Source organism: Dermacentor silvarum, chromosome 8 (assembly GCF_013339745.2).
Source record: "Dermacentor silvarum isolate Dsil-2018 chromosome 8, BIME_Dsil_1.4, whole genome shotgun sequence".
In the NCBI taxonomy this organism is placed as follows: Eukaryota; Metazoa; Arthropoda; class Arachnida; order Ixodida; family Ixodidae; genus Dermacentor; species Dermacentor silvarum.
In genome coordinates this window covers 92,124,534-92,133,688 of record NC_051161.1, presented here as the reverse complement: position 1 = coordinate 92,133,688, position 9,155 = coordinate 92,124,534, and positions in this window count along the sequence as shown.

Sequence of the window (9,155 nt, the reverse complement as noted above, 5' to 3'; positions counted from 1 at the left end):
CTGTGAGGCAGATTGGGTGCAGCTGGAGGAGACGGAGAACGCTGCTGAGGGAACGAGTACGATCTGGGGTAGTAGGCGTCAGGTCGGCGGGTACTGCCTCTCTCGTGCTCAGCGTAGCCTTGTCTTTCATCCTGCTGGCGACGGTGGCAGAAGCGAGATAGATGGCCACAGTACAAACAAACTCTGGACGAGGTGGACGCCACTGAGGGTAGGATGGCGCAGCAAGTGTTCTGGTTCCCATCGAAGCCAAATGGTCATAGGTAACGACAGTATGCACAGAGGTCACGCTAGGGGTTGGTAGCGAAGCAACATCCGCGTAGGTAGGTGTGGGGCGCGCTACCGGAGCAAGATGCGTCGTGAGTGTAGTGATCGCTGTCAACTCTTGCTTTACGACCTCGCGCAAGTGGAAGGTTGGGACACAGGCAACAGGTGAACGCTCAGGCCTTGGGCTTGAAGCTCTTCGCGGATGATAGTGCGGATGAGAGCACGCAGATCAGAATAATGGGGAACCTGTGGATCGCTGCTGTCCTTTTGAAGACGAAGAGACTGCAGCTCGTCTAGGTGCTGACACGTGGAAGTGATGTCTCGGACGGAAGCCGGATTTTGCACGATTACGGCGTTGAACGCGACAGAGCCAATGCCTTTTAATATGTGTCAAAACGCGTTCGGCTTCCATCATGCTAGCGTTCGCCCGGCGGCACAGAGCCAAAATCCTCCATGTATGAGGTTTAAGACTCTTTCGGAAGTTGGAGGCTCGTGCCCAGCTTCTGTTTGGAGACTTCTGCACGGCCAGACGAGGAAGCGAAGATTTGCCGCAGCTTGGTGGTAAAGGTGGACCACTCCGCGATGTTGGATTCGGTTTTGAAATACCACGTCGTTACAACACCGGTTAAATAAAGTGCGACGTGCGTCAATTTCTGGGTGTCGTTCCACTGATTGCAAGAACTCATGCGGTCGTAGTTGTCGAGCCATTCGTCGACGTCATCACCACAGAGTCCCGCAAAGACAGGGGGATCGCGTTGAAGGCTGGTCACAGTCAAAGAGGGCACCGCAGGTGGAGTTGTCAGTGTGCTAGGGTTAGAGGCGCCGAAAAAGCCAGTGTGGGAGGTGTCCATCGTTGTAGGGGTAGGCCGGCGCATGCGGCGACCGGAACGTAGCTCCAGGGAGGACGTGAACGCGAGAGGACGTCGGGGTCTTGACGTACCTCCACCACTTTTAAAAGACCGAGACCAACGTGTACACACTGATTATGCATGATTATACCAAACAAAAGAAAAATAATTATTCACGATTCGGCATCTTTTTTTTTTTGCCATTAGCCCTTCACAATTGGTCTATAGCTTTCGGGCTGCGTCCGAAGGGTTCCACATAAAGAACATTTCGAGTTAGGAAAATAAATAAAGAAATACGTGGAGAGTTAGCCGATATGCCTGTCATGCAAACCAGCGAACTTCCGCAAAAGCTCGCGCGTAATTACCTGCCTTTGATGCTTATCACTAAATAATATAGATAATAGATGCATCTCATCTACACATATCGAATAGATAATGAGATAAACTCGCAGATCAAGCTGGCCCAATACAATTTTGCCAACACTTCATCAGTATAGGTTCGCTTCCAGATCTCGAATGAAATCTCGCACAACCGCGCTTTCCATTCTTCTTCTTTGTTTGCTCTTCATTGTAATTCTACAAAAATATGGAACAGATACCAGTGATACATTGCGTGCGACTTCATATCCGTACGAAGTCCGCCCAGTATACAGCGGCTGGTCGCTCACTATTAGGAGCATTGTCGGAACGTAATCAACCCAGTGGTGGGTGCAAAGCCCGCATCAAGAGTTAATGAACGATGTGTGCATTGAGAAGCACGAGCAGACCGGACAGCGTGCATACCTACGGGCTCGTGTAACGGGTGTCGAAATGCCCTCGATATCTCCGCACCTCCCTCCTCTCTTATCTGCTCGGCGTGACGTCACCCTTTTCGAGAGAGCACCGGTTTTCGTTCGAGACGGCTACTGTAGCGGGTACAGTTGTACCCGGGTGCACCTCTTCAGTGCGGAGAGTGTGCTGACGTTAAAAAAAAAAACACGAAAATAGAAAGAGCTGGCAGAGATGCTCCGACAGCACAGTAATGAAAAAAGAGAGAAAGGGACAACATAAAGCGAGAGAGAGTGTGCAACACAGCAGGAACCCTCACCCATCCCCCCCCCCCCTCTTCTTTATTTGTTTCTTACTATATTCGTCTTACTCCGGACGTTCATATATGACATCGCCGACACAGCTGGTTCTTTAGTCAAACGCGGGCTCAAGGAGGCAACAATAGTCGGTCCCCTGGTTCCGTTGTCTGGGAGCTGATCTGCACAGCGCTAGCACGGACTGCGGTCTCGCCAGCAAGCGTGGACGCCAGAAGACTGCCAGAAGCTTTCCCCGACATTCATTTTTCCGTAAGTGCCAACAGCTATGAGATTAGCGGAGCCAATGCCAAAACTTTCGCAGCATAAAATTTGCAAAGGAATGCTTATTCTTCTGACCACTGAGCCTGGAATTTATGTGAGCAATGCGTCGGGAGAGTGTGCGCAGCCGCTTTTTATTCGATGGCAGAAGCATCGGTTTCTGGCAAAATCTTCATTCTTCTTGGATACTGTGGTTCGAAATTTTTTTGCGGTTCGAGGGCACGTCCATTCGCTTCGTGCAAAGACGGTCTTTCATTCCGAGTTTGCAATGTGCAATGAGTCATCGTAATAGTGGCCTGAACACGGTAAGGCAAGGATCAATAAGTGAACAGGAATATGTCGTGTAATTCTCTCCTTGGGCTTTCCTACGAGTTAGGTGGCTGGACTTTAAGATTGAGTGTGTGTTTCACTTATTTATGTGGCTTGATTTCCAGATTATGTGTGTTTGACTTATTTACGTCAGTTGAGTTTAGAATGTTTTTACGTAATTTTTTCACACCTTGGTTTCACCGTGGTCTTTTTTTTTTGTAATTACTATGGGAAGACGAGTAGCCGGCGCCAATTAAAGATGCGATCTCCTAAACATTTTTTTTTTCATGCGCGTCTATCTCGGTGCTTGGCGGTTTCCGGGCTTCATAGTTTCGTCCGACTTGTCAACTTTGGATTCAATATGTGGGTTTCTTAACAAGTTATGTTCGCTCATTTTGCACGTGCCATTCGCTAGGTACTGCTGGTCTTGAAGTTGGAAAGCTGCGGTCAGACACAAGTCCGTATATGCGCAAATTATTTTTCTTTCTTTTTTTCTCTCGTTTTGTTTCATTGTTTCTCCCACATAAGATTAGATTTCTAAACCAATCTACAATGAACGGCTACGGGCAGCAGTTAACTAGAACGCCTGCTGTAAAAATACCCCCACTGCAATTGCGAAGTTGCCGCAAACGTCACTTTTGGCTGTCTACCTCGACCATCGATTCTGCAACGATGTTTCTAGGCATCTTAATGCAGCGTGCATTTCGTGCCTATGCCTTTACCTCCGCGTCCTGTTTTGGGCGTAAATCATACAAGTGACGCAACAGCATGCTGTTAGGTTATTTACCTCATTGAGTGTGAGAAGAAATGGAATTTTGACCCAAATGTGGAAACGGGTAATACGCGCAGCTCAAGGGGAGAATTTTACTACAACACAGCTAGGACTTGCACCTGACTTCAAGTTTAGACAAAACTGACACCCCTGCGACACGTCATTCAGCTCTGGTAGTGCTAAGGCAAGCATGAGGCTGATGGATGTTCTCCTGATGCAGTGATAGTGAACTTGATCGCAGCTGCTAAAGCTTTTCTGTAGTTTGCTGCGTTCGAGCACGAAAGCACCGTTCCACACGAAGCATAGGCAGGAGAAATACGACGTTAAACATCCGGAAAGCTTATTTCAAATTCCATAAATGTGTTCAAGTAAGATTTATGGTATACCGAAAGTGCGCACGCGTGACTCGCAAGAGATGAAAGATGGGAGTTGTGGAGCTTCACATCCAATTCGTGACAGCCAGTCCTGTCTGCGACGCGGCCGTCAGTATACCACTGAAAATGACAGGGTCGCATTTTATGAAGAGGACAGAAAGCTGGGTGACTTGGTATTAGCTCGTGGAATTATGCTTGTGCGAAGCGCCGGAACTGAAGGCAGCGGAGGTTCATTTCTCGGTCGTCGTAGCATATACAAATGCTTGAGGCAGCGCACCGCTTACGAGTGCAGCGGCAGAAGTGAACAACTACCTCAATCGCGTGTTTAACAATGGTTCTTGCAAAACAAAACAACAAGGGAAGAGCGACTGCGAAGGGTCAGAGGGATCTGGCGCTGTAATGTAAACTCTCAAACCGGAGATTCCGTGGCTAACACTGCTCCTTGTGTGTTTAATGTGGCACCTGCAGGATTCGTATCCGCGCCCTCTGAGTTGAGAGGTGCCTCAATAACGCAGTGGCTCAATAGTGCAAACTTGACATCAAGTTAAGAATATGTCACGCATTCACATGACCAAATGAATCTTTTACTATAGAAGCAATGCTCAAGACTATATAGTCTTTGCTTGAACGCCACTCTGAATGGCTGCGTAATTCTCGTCACTTTAGCGGGTGCACCAAGTGGCGGTTCGGGTAATCGGTGACATGTTGAAGCATGTAGTTATCCGGAACGTCGGATGCACCAGTTAGGAACAACCCTTCCAAAGTTGTATGCAGCTAGACAACAAAAGATAACACACTCGATCTTGCAGCAGCCTCGGCTCTTGATTCATTCTTCAATTTATTTATTTATTTATTTATTTATTTATTTATTTATTTATTTATTTATTTATTTATTTATTTATTTATTTATTTATTTATTTATTTATTTATTTATTCCAATGCCCCAAAGGGACTTTGGTGCTATGACAGATGTCGTAGAGGAGGGTTCCGGTTTGATTTTGACCACTTGGTTTTCAATAACGCGAACTAAGTACGCGAGCGTTCTTGCATTTCGCCCCCGCCGGCACCGGGAATCGAACCCGAAACCTCGTGCTCAGCGTCAGAACCCCATAGCCACTGAGCTGTGACGGCTGCCTAAATAGGCTCTGCTCCATGACACTTCCACCTTCACTGATGCTTACTGTTTGTGAACGTTTCAGGCGCACAGGATGCCGGGAGCGCGATTGTCGAGGCAACCTTAAGCGAAGCAACACGTCGTAAACTTGGAGGCCACATGATTGGCTAACGCTGGTCGGCACACTCTCCGCTTGATAACATTCGTAAATGGCAAGTGTAGCGCACATTTTGGTGATATATATATATATATATATATATATATATATATATCCCCTGTTGCAACTGCAAGACGATGGGGACCTCATGCGCACAGTGCGAAGGTATAGCGCAAATTGTGCAATGCGCCATTACACATGTTTGCACATGGATCGACACAGGGCGTAACGGAGCAGGTTGTACCATTTCTTCGCCGAAGAACATTAAGATGGTCGTCGCGATGACGGGGGAGACGACGGTCGGCGCCGCCGTGGTCGTTCGCCATGCTCCTGTTATCGCAACCACAACAGGGCGCCTTACACAACGATGTTGGTTCATCTGGCAACGCTTTGCAGAACCCCTACGATGCTGCATAGCCAATTAAAATCCAGATGGTTCGCGTAACATTTACTCCCGCAATGCATGTGATCTGCTAACCGATAAGGGTTGATAGGGGTCGGATCAAGCCCCGTAAGGTTGATAAAGACCGATAAGTGGTTGATAAGGGTTTATACTGGTCGGATCAAGTTTCATGAGATTGGCAATGACACCGGGCTGCGTGGAGATGAGCAAGCTGCGCAATGCCTACGCATACTTAGATAACTCCAGCGGAGTCTCTGCATAATTTTTTTACTAATTGATGAGGTTAAATAGTCCGTGGGAAAACCTGGGCTGCCGCCAAAAGGCGCTGTAGCAATGTCCCAGGAATAATTAGTACCATTTGGGACTCTTTCAAAAAATGATTGAAGAGGAACGCTTAGTCTGTTTAAAATCATGAAGCCTTATTTCACGGGTATATTTTAGTTTCATTTCACAGCTACAAGTTTACTAAAGCGGAGAAAATGAAGCCCGCAGTTCTATAACTTCCCGAACAAACCCGTGCGCTCACGTTGCTTCATGGACTCTAAAGTAATCTAGCCCATTTTGGACATCCATGAGCTGGAAATGTTCTAAAGAATGTACTTCTTTTATTATCAAAGCAATGTTCCAAGACGTCATGGGAATCGGTACATTGTGGGAACTTCAAAGTGGTGTCCCTAGCAATCGTTTATTTCTGCGCCTTTTCTCGCTTGCAGAGTTTAGGCGCGAGACTTAATATTTTCGGTGGTCGAGAAATGTATTACGGGAAATGGTGACTACGCTTAGCTGAGTCTTCTGCATTGTTGTTTATTTAACGCTCAGTAAAATATAAACACACAATCGCTTCTACACTCCCACCACGTCGAAATGTGAGCGCTGGGACCGGGAAGCGAACCTAAACCTCGGGCTGAACAAAAATAACACAACAAAAGAAGTGGCTTCAACATTTTTTTGTTTTGTTTTGTTTTGTTTTGTTTTGTTTTGGACCTGAATGCTTTCTGTGTTTTGAACATTATCTTTGGTAGTTCTCACTTTCGAATAGCGCGCGTTCGCCCTGATAGTGGACAATTAGAGTAAAAGTACACACACGTATATACTTTATCAGGAAGTAAAAGATTCCTTGAACCTGTAGGTCCATTGGCGACAATAGTCATTGATAACCTAGGAATGCACTGGAAAATACACCGCTATCCAACTCAGAGATAAAATTTTAATGATAAGAAGGGCAGCGCGGCCGACAAGAGGTAAGCTCACGACGAATCGTCGACGCTAGCGCGATTAGCATTGGAGCAACGTGGCCACCCAAAGTGCCGAATCGAAACGTTTTTCGTTCCGTTTTTCAGGTCCTGTTCAGCGAAAACAGTCCAGTTTTGGTTGAACTGCGCAGTGAAGAAATAATTTAATCCGGTACGAACTAGTGCAAGTTTATTTGCATAAGCAAAGAATCATTACAGGAAACAAGCATAAATTTATGTTGTAAAAAAAGCTCGACGCTGCTGCTAAGCTGCCCGGAAAGAACACGCTAGAAAGATTACGCTTCCAGCCGAACGCAGTTAATATGTAAAAAAAAATTAAGCAGATTCAACATAAATGGTAGAATCTATGCGAAGCGAAGCTTTATTGAGAGAGAGAGAGGATAATTTATTAAGGAAACGCAGAGAGGTCCTCCAGCCTGCTACTGTTTATCTTCAGAGGAAAGAGAAGGAGGGTGGGTTGAGAAGTGATGAGGAGGATAGGCCGTATAGGACGTGACTGATATGCGTTCATTTCCGAATGGCCCATTCACAGCCTTAAATCTAAGCCGGCATTAAGTAAGAATTCTGAGAGAGCTCGCTTTGTTGATATTATGTCCGACGAAGGACCCAGTAAGATTTTTTTTTTTTGCTCAGCTGTTTTTTGTTAATTGGCACTAGCGAAGAAGCCTTGTGAATGCCGGCGCTGAGCCCGTATTCCCAAAGGAAGTATCCGGCCCCACAATGTAGCAGTGGGGCATGATCGCGCTCTTTAGGTTCACTGACGTTTGGTTTATGCTAAATATGAGAGTAACCTTGCGGCATACAATGTCATCGCGGATATAAGGCATTCACGGCACCTGCGGTCGCAAGGCACTGGCGTCTTCAAGCAGCCGCAGCAGTCGGCGCTTGTCCAGCAGATAGATCTCGAAAGGTCTCTGAACCTTCGAAGACGCACCCAACGCAGCGAGATCTCGGCGCGGGAGGCAAATGCAACGTTCGCGACTGTCGTCGCGTCTAAGCACTCGAAGCTTTCTTGGGCAAGAACCTGCGCGCGTTGTACTCGCACGTGCACTCGGTGCAAAGCACTCGAAGAAGTGTGGTCGGAGGGGTTGTTCTTCAGTCGCTACACTTGAAGATCGTCGTATTGGTTTTTCTTTCCGTCTGTGGCGAAAGAAATGGAGGAGCGATAACCCCGCCGTACGGCATTAAATAACGATGGTCGACGAAAATAGAAAAGACAGTTTGATACTGGAGGTAATTCATTTCCTTTTTCCTTGCCTCTTAGACTCGAACTCTGACCACGCACTTCGACTTCAAGGTACCTAATTCTAGGACTCTATTTAACACAGTTATATTACATTCTTCAAAAACGAGCTTCAGCATATTTGCGACAAATTCACAAATTCATTCGTGTCGCACTCGGCGCTCGCACCTCTCTGGACAGCCGCTGAACTCGGGAATCCTGCTTGAAAGATATTCTTTGAGTACTCATTCTATTCAGTTGAACAAATAAAGCATGTCCGATAAAGCGATAAGTAAAGATATAATCGGTTAATTTGCTTATTAAAAGGTGATGACTGTCGCGTATTTTTATCCCTACATATTTCCCCACAACAATGTCCCTACTTCACTGCTTTTAGAAATCGTTTCCATCGTTCGCTGAAGTCCAAATATACTGTTCTCGACGGGCCCCGTTCTCCGGTATTTCGACCCAGCCACCCCGACCGAGAGCTGGTCGAGAGGGCCGGTCGAGCCAAGTCGACAAATGGCTACTTGAATAAGGATCCACACCATACACTAAACAGCTCTATAAATATGTTTATCTCTCTCCCTCTCTCTCTTTCTCTCTCCACACCGATGCCAGCGGCATGAGCATCGATGCAGTCCTAGTTCAACGATACGACCGGAAGGAGCACGTCATTGCCGATGCGAGTTCCACGTTAATCAAGCCTGAATGCAATTACACCGTGACTGAACATGAATGCCTAGCATCCAATTTTGCTGTGCGCCGTTTCCGCTTCTATGTGTGTGGCCGTCCTCTCACAATCACCACGGAACGGTGGGAGGCGGTGGGAGGAGGTAAACTCAATTCTCCCCTAATTCCTCAATTCGTCAATCCGACCACGCGTCTTCGATTACTGATGCAAACGCATTTGCTGCGATAATGTTGTCTTGAGGTGGCGACAACAGGCGGGCAAGGAGGCAAGCATAGACAAGCGCCAGCGTCGCCTCGCAAACTCTTCATCTGGCAATCTTGCACTCGTGAAAAGAAGGAAGAGCTCGGTGGAGGCGATAGCGGTCTACACGACGAGCAGACATGGGTGACTTATGCCACAGCT